General features: G+C 42.9%; 1 pseudogene; it reads left to right on the top strand.

Moving 5' to 3' along the window:
* Positions 1-1,227: 1,227 nt before the first annotated feature.
* On the top strand, positions 1,228-1,844 carry LOC147430344 (tubulin alpha-1 chain pseudogene; annotated as a pseudogene).
* Positions 1,845-20,313: the final 18,469 nt, after the last annotated feature.

Below are 20,313 nucleotides of genomic sequence, written 5' to 3'. Positions count from 1 at the left end.
GAGCTTCCTTCGTCTTCTCCAAGCTGTGTGCGTTTCTTTGCAACCCTAATTCCAACAATTGGAAGCACTTAAAGACCGCCTCGCCCGCCGTCAACCCGAAGACTACTTTAGCCCATAAAGTTGTGTCAAGGGACGACACAGGCGAGGAGGGGGGGGAATGTTAGCAGCAAGCTAACGCGGACACCATTTTTCGGAGTTCTCCTTGTAAAACAATTATTATTTTGATAAATTGAGAATATTGTAACTCCTATTTCTTGGCACTTTGTAATTAATGAGCCGGGGGTACAAGCTTCCAGATTGTATTAGCTAGTCAACTTCCAGCTTTGTAGAACTCCATATTATTAGTTTTGACCACTCAAAAACCTTGGCTAAGGTATAAAAACCAATTTTTGTAAGTTTTTTACAAGTTTTTTGGATAAGAAATACACAGCGTGAGCTAACAGTGCTCACTCCTCTCCTTCTCACGCTTCCTACTCCCTCTCCGGTTGTCACATTGCGAATGCGCTTGTTGCATTGCAACCGCCCGCAGGTAAGAGCTCTACGCATTGATGTAAGCATTTCACGGTATTTCGTAGCTTTTGTTGTCACCGACCCGCGGCCTAATTTCATCATAAATAGGAATTTACATGTTCAAATCAAAAACTAAGCATAGGCAGGGTATTGGGGCATCATTGCTAAGCATTTAGATGCATTCTAGGTCGAAAACGACTAGGTCAAAAATCCACTGTTGTTAATGACCGCGATTTTGGAACTTGACCTAAAGTGGGATTTGAGACCATAGGCATGTATGCTTAGGTCTTATAAACTTGTCCCAAAAGTTTTGTTACGTTTGGATGTCATTTGATGCTGTAACGGATGTGATTTGCTTGCCGATGAGCGATTGGCTTTTGGTGATTTCAGTCACTTGAGTGTAGCTTGAGTTCGATGCAAGTTGTTAGTTGTTTTCCAAGATATTGACAACCTCTTGTAGCCTCTATGCACTAGTCGAGTCAGCTTCGTCCCATGGTTTGACAAATTAATCGTGGTTCTCGCTAATACTGCAATAAGATAGGATGGTGAGGCTAATTAGACATGCGTCCCACAACATTCCCTTAATATACAACTTTATTTAATAAAAAAAAGAATTTTAAAAAAGAGAAGAAACTTGTGTGAGGCTATTATAGAGGTATCCACAAGCTAGCCCTCTACAAATCCTAGATTCAACGAGCTTTCTCTTACTTCTCCACCATGAGAGAGTGCATCTTTGTCCACATTCATGGGCAAGTTGGTAATGCTTGTTGGGATCTCTACTATCTTGAGCATGGCATCCACTCAGATGGACACATGACCAGTGGCAAGACCTTTGGGGGCGAAGATATGCCTTTAACACCTTCTTCATTGAGATGGGGGCCAAAAAGCATGTTCCTTGTGCTGTGTTTATTGATTTGGAGCCCACCGTGATTGATGAAGTCTAGATTGGTACTTACAGACAACTCTTTCATCCTGAGTAGCTCATCAATGGCAAAGAGGATACTGTCAACAATTTTTCCTACGGCCATTATCCCATTGGAAAGGATATTGTTGATTTTTGCCTCGATCGCATCAAGAAGCTTGTAGATAATTGCAACAATCTACAGGATTTTCTTGTCTTCCATGCGTTTGGAGGTGGAACTGGTTCTAGCCTTGCATCCCTTCTTTTGGAAAGGCTATCTGTGAACTATGGGAAGGACACTATTGAGCCATATAACAAAGTCCTTTCCACTCACTCTTTGCTTGAGCACGCTGATGTAGCTCTCCCATTGGATAATGAGGCCATTTATGACATTTTTGCAGCTTGTTGGACATTTAGAGGCCAACCCACATGAAGTCCCCAGGGGTCCCACCTAGATATTTCAATGTTGTTGTCGGGTTTGGACAAGAGACCTATAGAGATCTTGAGGAGCACAAGGGCACCAATTGCATAGAAGGGAAGCTTTCAATCCTCCAATTTGCATGTTTGGCTAGGAGGAGAGGGAAGACCCTAAGAAGAGGAAGTATCCAGTGAGCCTTTTGGTTCTCTTGGTTTCTCCATGGACCTTAAGAAGTTCGAGGAGTACAAGGTGGAGGAGTTGAAAAATGGTCGCATGGCCCTCGTTGCCTTCCTAGGATTTGCCATCCAAGTGGCAACTTGCCCCAACACCAGGCCAGTTGAGAATTTTGCCATGCATTTGGTTAATCCCCAGAGCAAGAACATCAATGAGATCGTGATTCCCAGGAGTATTTTGTAATTTAGGTGTTTCTTCACTGGTTGGATGCTGGCCTCTACAGATTATGATTGTTATGGGTGCAATTTGCTGATACTTGCATGTGGATGATCATGAGAATATCGTGGAGGTTGTGTTGTAAGAGAGCAAGAGCTATAGATGTAGCTGATGACAATGATGCTAGTTCTAGCAATGAAAATTGTGATGATGCACACCAGTGGATACCACACATAGTTTCATGTCTTCATATTGCACAATGGTTGTGAGAGAAGAACATCAGAATAGGGCACCAATTGTGCAAGGAGGAAATTGAACACGAGGGTGGATAGCTCGTAGAATAGAGTAGGTGTTCTTTACAAAGGAGATGGTGGCTAGGAAGCACGCATGGGAGAAGGAGGGTACTTGCTTAGTTGGGTTGCTGCAAATGCTAGGATGAATAAATAAATGAAAGGTAGAATATGGGTTGCCACAAGCATTCCAGGAGGCAGCTACGATGATATCATGTAGAAATTAGAGAGAGAGAGAGAGAGAGAGAGAGATGTGTTGAGATGTCGAGCTCTACACCTTGAGCTGGCATCCACTACGGGTCTTGGCTGCCTACGGCATTTACTCACTGGCGCGTTAGGTGACCGACACGGAGGATCTCTGCCAGTGATTCTACAGCTGGACTACACATATAGTGCCAGCCTAGTACGCTTCTAGCGAGTTCACACTTAGTGACCGCATGTACATATGTGCTACTTTTCAACTTTAGTACTTGGTCATTTTGTACTCTCTTTTCTGTGAAGAAGAAGAAGAAGCTTTCAGTCTCTGTGTGCTTTGTGCTTGTCTTGTGTAGCTCTCTTGCATCCTCATTCTTTACATGGTATCAGAGCCTGGTGCAGGCAAGAGAGGCTAAGAGAGCAAGAGCATCACAATCCCTTCGTTCGCAATCCACGACCAGATTGTGGACACTCGTTGAGTGTAGAAAGCGTTACAGGTACCACGATAGCAGGTTCAGCAGATTTGCAGGTTTTTGCAAATTGCAACTATTTTGTCTTAGTGCTTCAAGATGTCTGACGGTTTCAGTCAGATTGTTACTGAGAAGCTTGAGAAAAATAAATACCCTGCATGGAAGTTCAGAATAACAAATTTCCTAAAAGGAAAAGGTTATTGGGACTATGTAGAAGGAGACAATGAAAAGGAACCAGAGATTCCCGAGGCAAATGCTACAGCAGAACAAAGGAAAGCTTTGAGGGACTGGCAACAAGGCCAGAGCAAAGTGATGTATTGGCTTTCTATGAGCATCACAGATGGCATGATGGGCTATCTACAGGATTCTGAAACCCCCGCCATTGCATGGAGAAACTTAGGCAGAGTGTTCGAGGTGAACACCAAGGCCAGGAAGCTTCAACTAAAGTCGGAGCTAAATCAGGTTAAGAGGAACAACCTCTCAATCAATGATTATGCCTTGAAGATAAAGAGTATCATTGAGGCTCTTGGATCTATTAAAGTCTTAGTGGAAGACGATGACATTGTCCGTGCATGCTTGGATGGTCTTGGAAATGAGTATGTACATTTTAGGTTTTCCATGAATACAAGAGACGACATCTCCGTGTTCCAAGATTTGATTTCTATGCTTATTCTTGAGGAGAAGAACCTTGACACATCTTCTTCTCATGGCAGAAATAATTCTGAACAGGACTTCTATTCTAACTCCAACAGAGGTAAAGGTAGAGGTCGTGGTCGAGGCCCAAGAGGTTGCAGGGGCCAATTTCAAGAAGTTCAATCAAATCAAAACAATACAGGTGGTAGGGGAAACTAGTCTCAAGGCAGGGGGAGTCAAAGAGGTCGTGGTGCAGGATCAAGAAGGCAGCAACATACTCCAGATAGCAGAGAATGTTGGACTTGTGGTGAAAGAGGTCACATGTCACGTGACTGTCCAAAGGGAAAAGCAAGTGGAAAGAGAGAACAAGGCAACTATGCATCTACTAGCAGAGATGCAGATGACAGCAAAAACGAGCGCATGTTTGTTATGCAGCATGTAATGAATAAAATGACTGCAGAGAATTCCACCCAAGATGATGTTTGGTATGTGGATTCAGGTGCCTCTAATCACATGACATCTCGTGGAGAGTGGTTTAGAGATATGCGCAAACTAGATGTGTCAGGCTATGTGCAGACAGGAGATGACACAGCTCACCCCATTGCTCATGTAGGGGACATACCTCTAAATACGAAGAGTGGGAAATCAAAGTACTTAGCAGATGTACTTCATGTCCCAAACATTACAAAGAATCTTGTTTCTGTTGGACAAATGGTTGAGCAGGGTTTGCAGGTTCGCTTCAATCCAAATGGCTGTTATGTAGAAGATTTCCAGAATGGCTGTAAGCTGATCACAGAGGGCAAATGTGTGGGCAGAATGTTTACGCTGAATGTAGACATGCCTGAGGTAAAAGTTGCATTATTTGCACTGGGCACAGGTGTTGTGGCTGATGTTGACATTTGGCACAAACGCATTGGCCATGTCAATGAGCAGAGATTGCGCAGCATGCAATCAAAACAGATTGTAAAAGGTTTGCCCAAATTCAAGGTGGATGGTATGCATAAAGTGTGTGCAGCATGCCAGTTTGGAAAACAGTCAAAGGGCTCATTTCCACATGAGCGCAATGTATGTAAAAAGCCACTTGAGGTGGTGCACACAGATGTTTGGGGTCCAACCGATACTGCAAGTATACATGGTTGCAGGTATTATGTCTCTTTCATTGATGACCATACAAGGAAAGTATGGGTCTACTTCATGCACAACAAAAGTGAAGTGTTTGGTCACTTTCAAGACTTCAAAGTCATGATTGAGAAGGAGACAGATATGCAAATGAAGACATTGAGGTCAGATGGAGGGGGAGAGTACTTCTCCAATGATTTTTCAGATTTTCTGCGAATGCATGGTATACGCAGGCAGTTTACATGCAGATATACTCCACAACAGAATGGGGTCGCAGAAAGGAAAAACGGGCACATTGCAGAGGTTGCACGTGCATTGATGAATGAGAAGAACATGCCTCATCATTTCTGGGCTGAAGCCGTAAATACAGCTGTGTACATTATGAACAGGACACCTACAGCTGCGGTGCATGATGTAACACCTGAGGAAAAGTTTACAGGTACAAAGCCTGATTTGGCACACTTGAAAGTGTTTGGCTGCATAGCTTACGTGCATGTACCAGATGAGTTGCGTAGGAAATTGGATCCTAAGCAGAGAAATGTATTCTTGTGGGATATTCCCTTGAACAAAAGGGGTACAGGTGCTACAATCCTACTACACGAGAATTACGAGTGAGCAGAGATGTAGTCTTTGATGAGATGAGCAGCTGGTACAGTAATGCACATGGCACTATTGGGGCTGATGTAAAAGATGATGTGGTTGTACAAAATGTGAGGCCACAGTCACAGGTTTTGAGTGGACCATAAGAGTCCTCTTCTCGTGGCTCTGTTGAGAAACCATGGAATGGTAGACTACGTACGCAGGTTACTCCACCAACAGGTACAGGGAATGTATCACGAAAAGGAAAGGAAAAGGTTGATGAACCTCCCTTTATGGCTGATGCATCATCAGGTTTTTCACATGTAGACATGGATTCAGATGGTTCTGAACAAAGTCTTGATGAGGAATTTGGAATTCCGGTTGTCAGGACACCTGGTGTAAGGAAAGTACAAGAAGATGCTAGAGGGCAAAGGAGTGACCCAGGACCACGCAGATCTAATAGAGTCAGAAATCCAGTTCAGAAATTGACTTATGATGGGTATCTAGCGCATCACCAAGCCTACATGGCTAAGGTGATACAGGATATGGAGCCCACATGTTTTGAGGATGCAGTTGGAAATGTGCATTGGGGTGATGCAATGAATGAAGAGATGGCTGCATTGGAAGCAAACGACACATGGGAGTTGGTGTCATTGCCAAGTGGCAAGAAAGCTATTGGCTATAAATGGGTGTATAAAACCAAGCATAAGGCTGATGGTAACATTGAGCGTCACAAGGCAAAGCTGGTCGCAAAGGGTTATGCACAGACGTATGGCATAGACTATGAGGAGACCTTTGCTCCAGTGGCAAAGATGACGACTGTGAGAGCTGTCATAGCAGTGGCTGCATCTAGAGGATGGATTATGCATCAAATGGATGTAAAGAATGCCTTCTTGAATGGTGAGTTGCAAGAGGAAGTGTATATGGATCAGCCACATGGTTATGTCGATCCAGGTTACCCAGATTATGTATGCAGACTTCTCAAAGCTTTGTATGGTTTGAAGCAGGGCTCTAGAGCATGGTATGACAGGATTGCCAAGTATCTTGTCAGTATTGGTTTTAGGAGAGCTCATGTTGATCATTCACTCTATGTACGTGAGAGTGATGTGGGGATTGTGGTCATTACCATATATGTAGATGACCTTATTATTGTTGATGCTATGGAGATTGACCATGTGAAGGGTCTTCTCAAACAGGAGTTTGAAATGAAAGATTTAGGCGAGTTGTGCTACTTTCTTGGCATTGAGGTGATCAGGACTCCAGAGGGTGTATGGCTATCACAGAGACAGTATGCTTTGGACATGTTGTCAAAATATGGTATGGCTGATTGTAAGCCAATTTCTATTCCCTTGGATGTGAATGCAAAGCTGAGTGCAGAGAAGGGTTATGTCGTTGAGGATGTCAACATGTACAGGAAGATTGTGGGTAGTCTAATCTACTTGACTATCACGAGGCCAAACTTGAGCTACACAGTAGGCTTGGAGAGTCAGTTCATGCAGCTTCCGAGGAAGCCACATTTGGATGGAGTATGACGCACACTTAGGTATGTGCAAGGTACTCTTGACTACGCATTGTTCTATGCAGCAGATGCACCATTAGCATTGTATGGGTATACAGATGCAGATTGGGCAGGTAGCATTGTTGATAGGAGATCTACAAATGGCTTCATGTTCTCTTTTGGGAGTGCTGTTGTTACTTGGAGTAGCAAAAAGCAGCCTACGGTTGCTTTATCGAGCACAGAGGCCGAGTACAGAGGTGCAGCAGTTGCGGCGTGCGAGGTAGCTTGGCTACGCACATTACTTGAGGACTTGGGAGTGCAGGTGGACCAGCAGATTTTCATCCATTGTGACAACCTCAGCAGCATGCAGTTGGCTAGAAACCCAGTGTTCCATGCCAAGACCAAACACATAGAGGTCCATTACCACTACGTTCGAGAGCGAGTGTTGGCGGAAACATCGACTTGGTCTACGTCAGCACAGAGGAGCAGATAGCGGATATCTTTACCAAGGCCCTCGGAGCTGAGAAGCTTCGACGTTTCCGGACTATGCTTGGACTCTGCGACATGCAGAGCTCGAGGGGGAGTGTTGAGATGTCGAGCTCTACACCTTGAGCTGGCATCCACTACGAGTCTTGGCCGCTTACGGCATTTACTCACTGGCACGTTAGGTGACCGACACGGAGGATCTCTGCCAGTGATTCTACAGCTAGACTACACATATAGTACCAGCCTAGTACGCTTCTAGCGAGTTCACACTTAGTGACCGCATGTACATATGTGCTACTTTTCAACTTTAGCACTTAGTCATTTTGTACTCTCTTTTCTGTGAAGAAGAAGAAGAAGCTTTCCATCTCTGTGTGCTTTGTGCTTGTCTTGTGTAGCTCTCTTGCATCCTCATTCTTTACAAGATGCACATTGAGTAGCGAGGTAGTCATGACCATTAATACATAGAGATAGATTGGGTAGACTTGAAATGTCATTTTTTATTAGATTCATTAGTTTGCATCTTTATATAAGCTTATTGTGTGTCTTTGTGTGTTATACATGTGAACAAGTATTACTCTCTACAAGCAAAGCTTGTGGGTATGTTTTACATACCATATTACAAGGGCATTGATGTGTTGTGATGGCCCTTCTTGCAAAACACAACCATTGTGTAGAGAGATGAGCTAGGCATGGAGCTGATTAGGCGGATTGATTAACAACCCTCATGGAGGAAGCATTATGGGGTAGATCAAGTGCTTGTAATGGGCAAATCACTTGGGATTTACAAAGGACTAGCAATGTGGGGGAGCACCTTGCTTTTGCAAGAGGAGATGCAAAATCTCACCAAGATGATTAAAGAGAGGGACCCATGGCAAGAGCACATGTCGGGGTGTTGCACCCAAGGTTTTTCCATCGTAGGTTGACCGCAAAATATGGACATATCACAACAACATTGATAGTAAAAAGAGTACCTATCTTGTGAGACGTGTGGCCATGCCAAGGCCCAATCAATTTGAGAGCATTTGCTCTCAACTAACTAAACAATGTGTAAATAACTATGATAATATTGATTGAAGTGTGGTCTCATCCAGTTGTTTCTACTTACATTGTGACAATCATACATGCGTGCATCCGAAGGACACAATGGATCTCTTCAAGCACTTAGCTTTTTTCTTGTAGCCATTGAGGGATAGTCTGACCAAGCGATCAATTTTTTATTTGCTCGTTGCGGGGTGCATCCGAGTGCCTTTTGACCCATATATTTCTTATTTATGAATATCCATGGCATCTTCCTACCAAGACAAAATCGTGCTTGATGTATTTCCCTACTCAAGATGGGAGGGAAGGTAGATAGTTGTAATTTATGAGCTGAAGAAAATATCAAGTGCAGCAAGGTAGGAGATGTGGCACTGGATTATTTACAAAATAATTTGTGTTTGTTTTTGCAAGGTCTGGTAATTTTGGTATCTATTTCACATGGTCCCTAGAAATGCCTTCGTCTCTCCTAGATCTATGCATGAACGTGAGCGTTCATTTGCATACATAAGTGTTTGTTGAGTGCTAGCAAATAGCATCGAGGTTGGCCACGATGAGGGTTGTGACCTTGGTAGGAAGTGTCTCACATCACCTAACAAGCAAGTTGCAAATTGTGACACCAATAGCTTATTTTGTGTGTTTGTTGTTCTTGTTTGGTTGAAAGTCTATCTCATGGTTTGATCTGCTGTGAAAATTTTACACAACCTTTTTTATCTTACCCTGTGTTCATTGTTACTGATTGTATCCATATTTTGTTGATATTACATGTAATTTAACCCTAGGTAATAGCTTCTAAAGACCTTTAAAAGTAGATGAAATGACTCTCGTCGTTGAGTGCAGCTAGAGTACGTACATAGTCATGCTAACTATTCATGATGTCTTAGAAGCTAAATTAATTTACTATGGATGAGCAAATGTATGCAAGGCTAAATCCTTGTTCGTATAGTGTACCTCTACTCCCCCCACAATGGTTTCCTATATGATCCCATTTTTGTTACACATAAAAAATGTCTTATTGTTGTTTGCCACCTATGTGCCATCGCTTTGGCTCTGGTTTTTGCTGCTATTACTCTCAACCCTAAGCTTTTTTTCATGCCCCCTCATGCAAGAAACAATGTAGCAAAGCTTCTACAATTTCCTACCCACCATCTTAGGTGGCACAATACTTGTCCCTTTATCCTAGAAGATGAAGTACAAAACATTTATAAGTGAACATAAAGTGAGTGAGTGTGTGTGTGTGTGTGTGTGAGAGAGAGAGAGAGAGAGGGGGGGGGGGGGGGGGGGGGGGTTTTAATTGTTTGTAGTAGTCAATACAGTAAGCACATGTGCGTTTTCTTGGAATCTTTCACATGAGAGTGTCAAAGAATTAAACTAGGTCTCTAATGAAAATCAATTGCAAAAGCTCGCAAAAATAACTAACTCCTACTAGACTAGCAATTCTTGAATTTGTGACACCATGAGGGTTTGTAGTGGCAAACTAACATTACAATACCAAGCATAAATAGTTGAGACATGTAACAAGCCACCTTAGATTCTATTGAATTAAGAAGCAAAATCATTTTGGGAAAAAGTGAAACGACAAAGGCAAAATCAAGGATTGGTGAGAAAAAACAAATACAAGAGGCAATTGGGCATCAATTTGCACAAACCTTATACCATTGTACTTAGAAAGGATAAGGGAACCAAGTTGCTAAGTATAATATCTCTTTGAGACTCCACATGGATCATGGAGGGTTTCCAACTCCAAGAGACCTTTCCGAGCAATCACAAGAGCAATCACAAAACCAAGCGACATAAGACAGAGCACCTTATATTTAAGAAAATAAAAAAAAAGGTTGTAACTATCAAAGAACACAATCCAAAATTGTGGGTAGTATTAAAGTTATGTGCTTATGAAGAGAATTAAAGTTTTCTTAACAAACATAAGCGTTCATCAACAACCAAAACTATTCCCTTTTTTCACCTGCAACAAATTTTACTTTACGTTCGCAGAAAGGTACAAAAAAAAAGTCAATCAGGGTTAGAAGGCAAAACTCCAACTAATGCACGATCTGTGAGCGATGCTGTGAATCGATGACTGTGCAAGATGAAGGCAAAGGTTTACAATCAAGTGCAACTGTAGGTGTTGTTGGTGTTGCCAGGTAGTAGTCGAGTGTGATTTGTTGGCTTGCTTAGCCCCCCGCTCTAAGCTTTGAGCAGCATAACAGAGTCGTGGGTAGGGAGCGCCGTGAGCAGCGAGAGGAGGTGAGTGATCCCTTGAGTGGCAGAGGAGAGTACAGCCTCTGCGTCCTTGGCATCTCCTACGAAAAGCGCCCTTCATTTGCAGAAGCCAGCATTGATGCCTTCAGCACTGTGTATTAATAATTGTGATTATTTATACCAAGCTAATAATCGTTTTGAGATTCCTTACCTTTGGCTCAGCAAATAATCGCTTGATCATTTTGCCTTGAGGCTTCCCCTTTTACATTGTACCCCCTTCATACCAAAGCCTCAAAGCCTTTTGATCGAGTGTGGCCCAATTGATGAATCGAGCCATTGCTAGATCTCCCTCTCAATTTTTTTTCCACTTGGCACCAAGTTGGCCTTTGCTACTTGGTAATGGAAATCGACACTGTGGTCATAGATGAAGACATTGTAAAATTCTTACACATGCTAGCGACTGAAAAGATAGCCGACAGGGAGGTAGTCGTACCGATGGAAGTAGGAGATGGCTCGGTCTTGTGACTGTTGCATGATGCGGAAATGTCGCGTCCCAATTCGCCAAGAGCTTCAACTACGAAAAATGACAAAACTATTTCGACTGAAAAAGTTTTCTCTGAAGAAACAAGAGAAAAAATGGGATCAAATCAAGGATGTAAATTTGAAGTAAAAACCCTCAAAGCCGGGGTTCCTTAGGGCCCCATCTGTACGAACGAAAGTAAGGCGACAAGTGTATCAGCAGCTCGCAGGCCTGGCATTTCGTTTGCTAGCATACTCAAGGGGCCCAACTCTAAGGACGATGGAAAAGGTACATCAGTAAGGTTGTCGAGTGAAGCAAATAGTGAGAAACTGCAGAATGCAAGAGCTAGACTCAAGCAAGAGCTCAAGGAAGTCAACAAAATGATTGGATCCGGCCCTAACAACAATAAAAGAACTTGCTCCCAAGCAGATGTTAGCGGGCTGGTAGAAGACGGGTTGGCAGATCGGGCCTTTGTTGCTTTAAAAAAGTCTTTGCCACAGCATGTGGAGGTTGCTGAGGCTATTACTGTGGCGATTCCACCAACGCTTATCATAAAAAAGTTAGCTAGGCAAGTTAAGCTAATGCTTGTATTTGGGTTCAGTGGAAGAATCCCAAACAGGTTGGAGATGATTCAATGGCTTTAGGGCCCGCAAGTTCTTGGTCATGGAGGAGCAATTGAAAGTACTTTCTACCTAGCTAAAAGTTTTGCTCAGTGAGATTCAAAGAGGCCTCCGATGTGGTAATGATCCTTGACAAAGGACCCCTTGTATTTAATAGGACTACGGTTTGTGTGGTGTGTTGGGAGCCAATGTTTGACTTAGCTGAATCTCTTCAATGGTTCAATCCTGTCTAGGTGGAGTTTGTGGGTCTCCCTAGCTGGCTTTGGGACAATCTCAAGATGCTTGCTAGTCAGCTGGGCAACCCCCTATTTGTTCCTAGCAAGAGAGGGTTTGGCAGAACATCGAATAGGGTTTGTATAGGCTGAGATGTTTCTAAAACGCCACCTAAGAGCATGGTAATCAATGTTAGAGCTGGGCTTGTTACTATTCCGCTAAACTTTGGGACATACTTTGGAGCATGCTTTAAATGCAACAACTTTGGACACTTCGCCAAGGATTGCCCCAAGAAGGCTAATGGTACTGCAGCTCAGGTCCCCAATGAAAAGGAAACCCCGATGGAAGGGTTGGAGAAGCAAGGAGGCAATCAACTGCTAGGCCATCCAGGAACATCACTTGGATGCTCATAGCAAGAGAAAGCGGGCTCTAGGAAAGAAACTTGTTTTCTATGGAGAAGGAAGTAATGGTTTCAGTGGTGTCCTCAGTATTGTGGACAGGGAATTGGAGCCGAAGCTGGATCTGAACCACCCCTCCGGCAGAATCCTGGGAATCAGAATCAGATGGGAAGGGCATCCCTTCACCATTGTGAATGTGTATGGCCCTTGCAATGCAAAAGATAGAGCTAAACTATGGATGCATCTTAGAGATACTCCTATAGAAGGAGAGTGGTTGTTGGTTGGCGACTTCAATATGATGGAAAAGAGCAAGGATAGAATAGGAGTCTCTGGTATGTTGGCCGGATCTAAAAGGACTAAATGGAAAAGTTTGTGCGAAAAGTGGGCGATGATCGACTCATGGCAAGTTGGCCCATGGAACAGCATGCCAGGTTTCACCTACACAAGTCTCCAATATGTCCGCACTACCTCCAGGCTGGACAGATGTTACTGCTCACACCAAGCTGACTGGATACCATCCATGCTAGAGATGAAGGTAGTCCCATCAAAAAGCCTTTCGGATCACATACCCCTGCACATACATTTTAAGAAGAATAAAGAGGAGGACCAGACCCTAGGAGGTAGGAAAAAACTGCTAGTTACAGGGGCACACCTATTCAACGATCCTCTTTTCATGAATTTAACCAAGAAAGCATTGGGTAAGCTCAAAAAAGATGTCGATCTCAACAAACACAATGTGTGGGACCTATTTGCTCGAAGTATTCAAAAAGCAATCAAAACCTCGGGCCCCCGTTTAAAAAATCTAGGGAGACGCACCTTCTTCATCTTACAGGTGAGGTACAACGGCTTACCTCCACAAAAGCCAATGGGCTTGCTACTGAGGAAGAGCACAAGGAATGGCTTGAAGTCAAAGCTTGCCTGGCTAATGAGCAAGTGGAAGATATCAGAAAGGCAAGGATTCTCTCCAGGGAAAGTTCCTTACAACCAGAAGCCTCTAATCATTTTTAGGGCTTTGAAAATCAAGAAGAGTAGGGGCCACGTCCACTTGCTCTATGGGCGAGAAAGGGATAGCAGTTCATAACCAAGATGAGATGGCCGGTCTGATGTTGAACTATCTTAGCCAAATCATTGGACGACCAGAAATCCAGTCTCGGGAAGTAGATGAAGCCAGAAGGACCTTACTTCAGAGTGTCGAGAAGAAGATTCCCAAGTCAGAAGCTAAAATCTTGGAAGGGGCATTTTTCGAAGACAAATGCTCACTAGCATTGCAAGCCCTTGGCAAGGAGAAGTCCCTTGGTTGGGATGGGATGACGACAGAATTCTTTAGAGAATTTTGGGATGATCTGAAGGCTCCAGTCACAAGTTTGTCCATCAAAGCCATTGTCAAAAGGTCGTTGGAGATAATTGTAAAGAGAAGTCTTATCAAACCCATCCCCAAACAGTTTTGTTGTTCTCAACTAAAACATTGGCGCCCCATAACAATGATGACGGTGACCTACAAAATTGTTGCCAAGGCAGTAGCCCTCAGACTAACCCCCTTACTTAACAAGATCATATCTCCCCATCAACATGGGTTCATCAAAGGAAGGTCCATATACGATAACATCTTGGCAACAATGGTAGGTATTGAATACGCAACTTTCACAAAGCAAGAGTGCATTTTGCTGCAGCTTGACCTGGATAAGGCTTATGATAGAATAACATGGACATATATAGATGGAAGCTCTGGGCTTTGGGCCTCGCCTATGTCGTCTTATTCAAGCACTAGGGGCTGGTAGCCAGTCATAGCTCCTATTCAATGATAGAATAGTGGGCTCTTTTGAGGTCAAAAGGTCTATTAAGCAGGGATGCCCTCTGGCCCCCCTACTTTTTGCCATAAGTTCACACCCTTTAATCATGACGCTCAAAGCTAGTGCTGAGTGTGGGGAGTTGCAAGGCCTGGCTCTTCCAGGAAACAACCAACTACTTGCAAAAATGTTTGCAGACGATTCTCTCCTCTTCTTGAGGGTGCATCCCAGGTCGTAAGGAAAGCTCTGGAGATTGTACAAATGTTCTCTATAGCTTCGGGGTCCCAGTGCAATATAGAGAAGTCAAGGCTGATCTCCCTGTCGAAAAATGACTCATTTGACCCTTCTGCGCGACTGGTCGGGGGAGATTGTTACAAAAGGGAATATTTTCAGACACCTGGGGGCACCCTTGGGGGTGGACATAACTCACAAACAAAGATGTCAGTGGGTCCTAGAAAAAATCAGAACAAAAATGAGTAGGTGGGAGTATGTTCTTCTCCCATTCCCAAGTCGGATAAAAGTGATTAATGCCTTTATGCTCCCGTATAGTGCCTTCACTAGCCCACTTCTCAAGATGGCTAAATGTCACTGGAAAGAGTTCTTAAAACTGGTAAAAAGGTTTTTATGGAAAAATAACACAAAGTCCTCCAAGCCATGGCAATGGGCCTGTTGGGAGTCAGTCGCTCGGCCAGTAAATCAAGGAAGCCTCAAAATTCTCAACCCTGTGGCCCATGCAGAAGCTTGTTGTGCCAAATTTGTAGTCTCCTTGGTTAAACAGGACCAGGCTTGGGCTATCATGATCAGAAATATGATAGAAGCAGCTAAACTTGGTTCGAAAGGAGGAAAGTGGAGAGGGGTAGAGTTTCATAACAAACTTTTAGCCCCGACGTGGGCTACCCCAAGTCTGGGGGGCGGCTAAGGGGAATTGGTAAGCAAATGCAACAGAGCAGCGGGAGTCCTAAAGTGGGGGGAAGAAACCAGATACTTCAAGAACTCCATTCTGCATTGGTTCCCCTGGCTTTCCAAAGTTGTAGATCTGCCGCAAAATCCCTATTGGATAGAAGCAGCCAGGAAACTGAATAATAAGGGTCTGAACCGACTGGGGCACTTCTGGGATATTAACAGCAAGAGCTGGAAAACCATTGCAGTTTTGGTAACCCAATTCCATCTTAATAGCTTGGAGGTTTTGCTAGTCAAAAAAGTGATGGAAGAACTTGACAGTACAGTGATGCCAATCTGTGACTCGGAGTTTGACTGGAATGCCTAGAAATGGTCCGGAAGCAGCCTCTTATGGAAACCCTATTCTAAAGGCATGTACCATACAGTGATGCTAAAGAAGAATTGGTCTAGCCCCCTTAACAAGATTTGGAAAAAACAATGGTCGGAGGAAAGCTGGAAGCAAGTAATGGAGAACATCTGGGCGCCAAAGGTTTTGCATCACATGAAGTTATTTCTATGGAAAGTAATCAGGGGTGCTCTTCCGACGGGGTTGAAGTTCAGGAGAGAGGGATAGGGACAGATCGATGCCTGGGGTGCAGGATGGCTAGTGAAGATTTGACCCACCTTTTTATGGAATGTCCTGCCATCAGAGGCCTTACATGAAAAATTTGCAAGTGGGTCCAAAGAACATGGAAAATTGGTTTTTTCAAGACTGATTTACTCCTTGGAGGTAAGAACTTGGGTAGCCATGCCATTCTCATCTGCATTCCAATTATCAGGTTTTGCATTTTACATAATGTATGGCAAACAAGGAACCGCCGTGTGTTCGAAGGAGTTCTTGAGGTGGCAAGCTTCGTAGAAATTATACAAGAAAGCAGAGTGCTAATATGGACGCTCGGGCGCAAGCAATACTCGGATGATTGGTCTAGGGTTACCTATGGTTTGTTGTCAGTGGAATGCTTAGATAAGGGGAAAATCATGAAACGAGAACCTTGTGTATAATGGGCATGGGGGCAGGTCGTTAGGGGTGGCTCCCCAAATAGCTGATGTAAGTTTGGTCTCTGGATGGTGTCATGGCTCGGCACGAGCATGGCAAGTTCTTGTAATTTTTTTGAGATGATCAATATAATTCACTCACAATTGTGAGTTTTGCTATAAAAAAAAGAAAGGTACAAAAAAACTCATCCACTCTATAAAAATGAAGAGGTCAAACTGAGCTACATAGCATAACTCTATTTCCTTGACAATCCCATTATCATGTACCAAAATACTTTTGTATACTCACCCTTGCAACTTCTAGTGCTTGAAACAACTCGATCTTTGTCAAACTAGCCTGATGGATAAACTTGTGATTTTGAGAGTCCAAACCAATTATTTCCGAAAGAACACATATCAGAGGAGCTTGAAAGGCATATATGTAAGCTGCTTACTTTCTCTTTTTTGAAAATCCTCACACGCACATCTAGGAAATTTTGACAAGGTGACAAAAGGTCACACCCTTTGCAATAGATACCTCTATATTGAGTTAGAAAAGATCGTTTTATTACACACCACAATCACCTCTCTCACCAATTGTGCGTTTTCCATGTCTTTGGGGCCTCTCCATTGCCACGAAGGCTAGCCCACCGTTGATGAGCAGATTTTTGGAAGTGCATAGCTACATGGTGTAGCTCGGAGAACTCCGTGAAGCCCTCGTCTCCAAAGGCCGCATCAAATTGTTGGATGAGGGCCAATACTTTGTCTGTGGCGCCAAAGGTGCCATCATAGGTTAGAAAAGAGATACTCTTTCCTCCCTCTTTGAACTTCTTGAGCTTTTATGATCTTCACCATGCAGGGTATGATTTGCAATGTCCTCCCCTCTTGTATTCTCTAGGAGAATAGCCACAGATTTCATCGGAAGAGGAGGAGGTGAAGAAGAAGGAGAAGAGGGTAACCTCCTCCTCTTTCTTGCTTGTTTCTTCCTTTGTTGTCTTCTCCAGTTCGGAGTAACAAGGAGAAGGACTATGGGTTGACCGTTTCCTCTTGGAAGGAGTTCTCAATCTCGGGGAGTTCATCGTTTAGTACCCCCCTATATAACGTGCATTCGTGGGGTATTTAAAAAACCCCTCTTTTAACATGTCTCAATGAATAAAATGGCTCCTTATTTTATGATTTTTTTCCAAAATTGAATATAAAAACCCCTTATTTTAACTTATCTCTATTGAATTGCCTAAATTTTTAAAATTTTAAACCCCTTCTATCGAACTCATGTTATACATTAACATGATCACATAGTGCACCCCTGAGGGCTCAATAATGGTAAAGCCGTAGGCAAGTCTAAAGGCACCCCATTATTAAGACCAAAGCGGGGTGGGTCCCCCCTCCAAAAGGCGTTTTTATTATAGATTCTTCCATCAAGAGAGAGACTCACAGAGTTTTCTTTCTTTTGGTTAACCTTGCCCTAACTAGCTTATGACATAAGGATGTCGTCTGTATCCTCCTAGTTGGATCCGACTTATTAGCCTTAATTCATGCTTTGAGAAAAACCTCAGTCATTTCTTTGAATTGTGGTTTGGAGTTGACTTTGTTGGCAATTTCCTTTTTAAGAATCTTTGAAGATTCTACTAACAATTGCAGCAGTTCATTTGTGTACTTAATTAGAAGGCTTATCTAGGCTTTTTGATGACCCATCATTTCTCTAAAATTGATCAGGTCATTCTTGAGCTCAGCGACTATACTTCTTTTGTTTGGTGGCGTTGAGTACAAACTTCCAAGCTACCAATAGGGCCTTGCTTTGTTTGTACCACTCCTTTCAATCTGGATATGTCTCATATGATCTGAAGGTTCATTGTAGATGAGGTATAAAGATGAATAGAACTTGGGCAGTTCATCCTCTTTCATTGGAAGTGCATACATGAGGATAGGGAAGTCAGGTAGTCTTTGTTATCATTATCGGCTTGATTCCCAAAAAGATGTGGTACCAACCTCAACATCGCTTGTATCCACAAAACTAGGATGTACATAAATGCCCTTCACAACATTCCAAATGCCTTTTGACACAAGAACATTGGTGGGTAATTATTCCCATCCAATTTATCCTCGATAGCAAACATATCGAACACATGTGTGTTGTTGTTAGCCATGGCGAGTGCCTGCACTTGATGTGAAAACTACCTGAAAAGAGGAGAAACCAAGCGGGACCAACACATGCTATATAGCACAACCCGAAGAACATTGTAAGGGACTTGTTATGCAAAAAATGGCACTGTCAAAAATTATGCACAAAAGGACAAAATTACCTGCTTATTACTGTTTGTAGTAGAAACGGAGGCCAAAATGAGCTCATCCAAATTGCAGAATGTGAGCAGGCGAGTGCTGGTGACTATGCTCAAGAGGACGCAACCTGCTCTGATACCAATTGTTGGAAATAGGGTTGTAGGGAAACACACATATCTTGGAGGAGATGAAGAAGCTCAAGGCACACAACATAGAATAATATTACTTAGTGTGCAAAGAAAATATAAGTTACCCCTAGAGTGATGGGCATACATACAATGCAGGGGGAAAAAACCTCCTAGTGAGGGAAAAAATGCCCCAGAGGTCCTAAGTGTGTTCACACACATCACTACCACGTGTACATGGTAAAAATCCCATCGTGAATTCTTCACCCATGTAAAGGTCTTGCATACAACCACATGCTTTCAAGATGCAAGCATAGGTGCTTGTATTTGGAGGATGTCATCACTTGAAATTTGGTTAAAGTAGCTTCCTTGCCACAACCATGTTGATCATATCCTACAATTCTTTGATATGTCGTCTCTTGCAACCAACATATTGGTTGCAAGAGACAATGCTAATCAAGGGCTTTATGAGGACACCACACTTAGTATACATAGCAAACAAAGCTCTATCAAGAATGATGTCTTTCTCCAATAGCCCCTAACAAGAAATCTCAGCATGAATTCTCTCATCCATGTAAATGTCTTGTGTAAGACCACACTCCTTTAAGGAGAGAGCATAGGTCATTGCATCCTTCCCTTTGCATCCAATGAACAATAGCATTGAGCATGGTGCATCCATGTTTGGCATATCTTGCAATCAACATGTTTCGAGAGACAACATTTAGGACAAAAATCTCATCAAGAACATTTTTTGCTTTCATAAGGGCACTATGTCTGCTATACATATCAACCAAAGCCTTGCCAAGCACAACATATTTCTTAAACCACCACTAACTAGAAATTTCATTGTGAATTCTCTCACCCATGTAAAGGTCTTGCGTAAGGCCATAGGTCTTCGTGATGGTACATGTATACATGATTGCATTTTTTAGAAAGGCCTTCTCTTCACATATATATCCACATAAGCGTTGCCAAGCTCAACATGTTTCTTCAATAGCCCTCGAGGTGCTAGCATTAGTGGTTGCATTTGGAGAAGGCCCTTCCTTTGCATCTGGTTTATATAGCCCAGACCTTCCTTGCCACAATCATTTTGGGCATATTCGGCCATCAACGTGGTCCAAGAAATGAGATTTCAAATAGAAATCTCATCCAAGAACTTTATGTGCTTTTGTAATGACACTACCTTTGATATACATATCAGTCAAAGATTAACCAAGCACAACATGTTTCTCCAATAGCACCTAACTATAAATCTCGTTGTGAAATCTCTCATCCATGTAGACGTCTTGTGTAAGGGCATAGGCCTTTATGGTGCAAGCGTAGGTGAATGAATTTGGAAAAAGGCCTTCTCTTTGCATCTAGATAAGATAACCCAAAGCTTCCTTGCCACAACCCATGTTGGGAATATCTTGCAATAAACGCACTCTAAGAGAGATGGTACCCTAGAGTGGATATCCATCAAGAATTTTTTGTGCTTTTGTAAGGGCATTACATTTGGCATGTACATATAGATCAAAGCATAACCAAGCATGATATCTTTCTCCAATAGACCATGATCAGCAGCCTCATTGTGAAGTATGCCCATCAAGAAATATTCATGATTCCTGTAGGGCACCACATTCGGCATACATATTTCTTAATATATTTTCAAGGTAATGGCAAAAGTAAGTGTGAAATAATGACAAAACATATATTAATATCTCACCCTTGTTTGCCACACCAAAATGCCAAAT

Source organism: Adiantum capillus-veneris, chromosome 22 (genome assembly GCF_014529385.1).
Source record: "Adiantum capillus-veneris isolate H3 chromosome 22, ASM1452938v2, whole genome shotgun sequence".
Lineage (NCBI taxonomy): Eukaryota > Viridiplantae > Streptophyta > Polypodiopsida > Polypodiales > Pteridaceae > Adiantum > Adiantum capillus-veneris.
The sequence above is the reverse complement of the archived record's forward strand: the minus strand, read 5'-3'. Positions and strand labels throughout refer to the sequence as shown.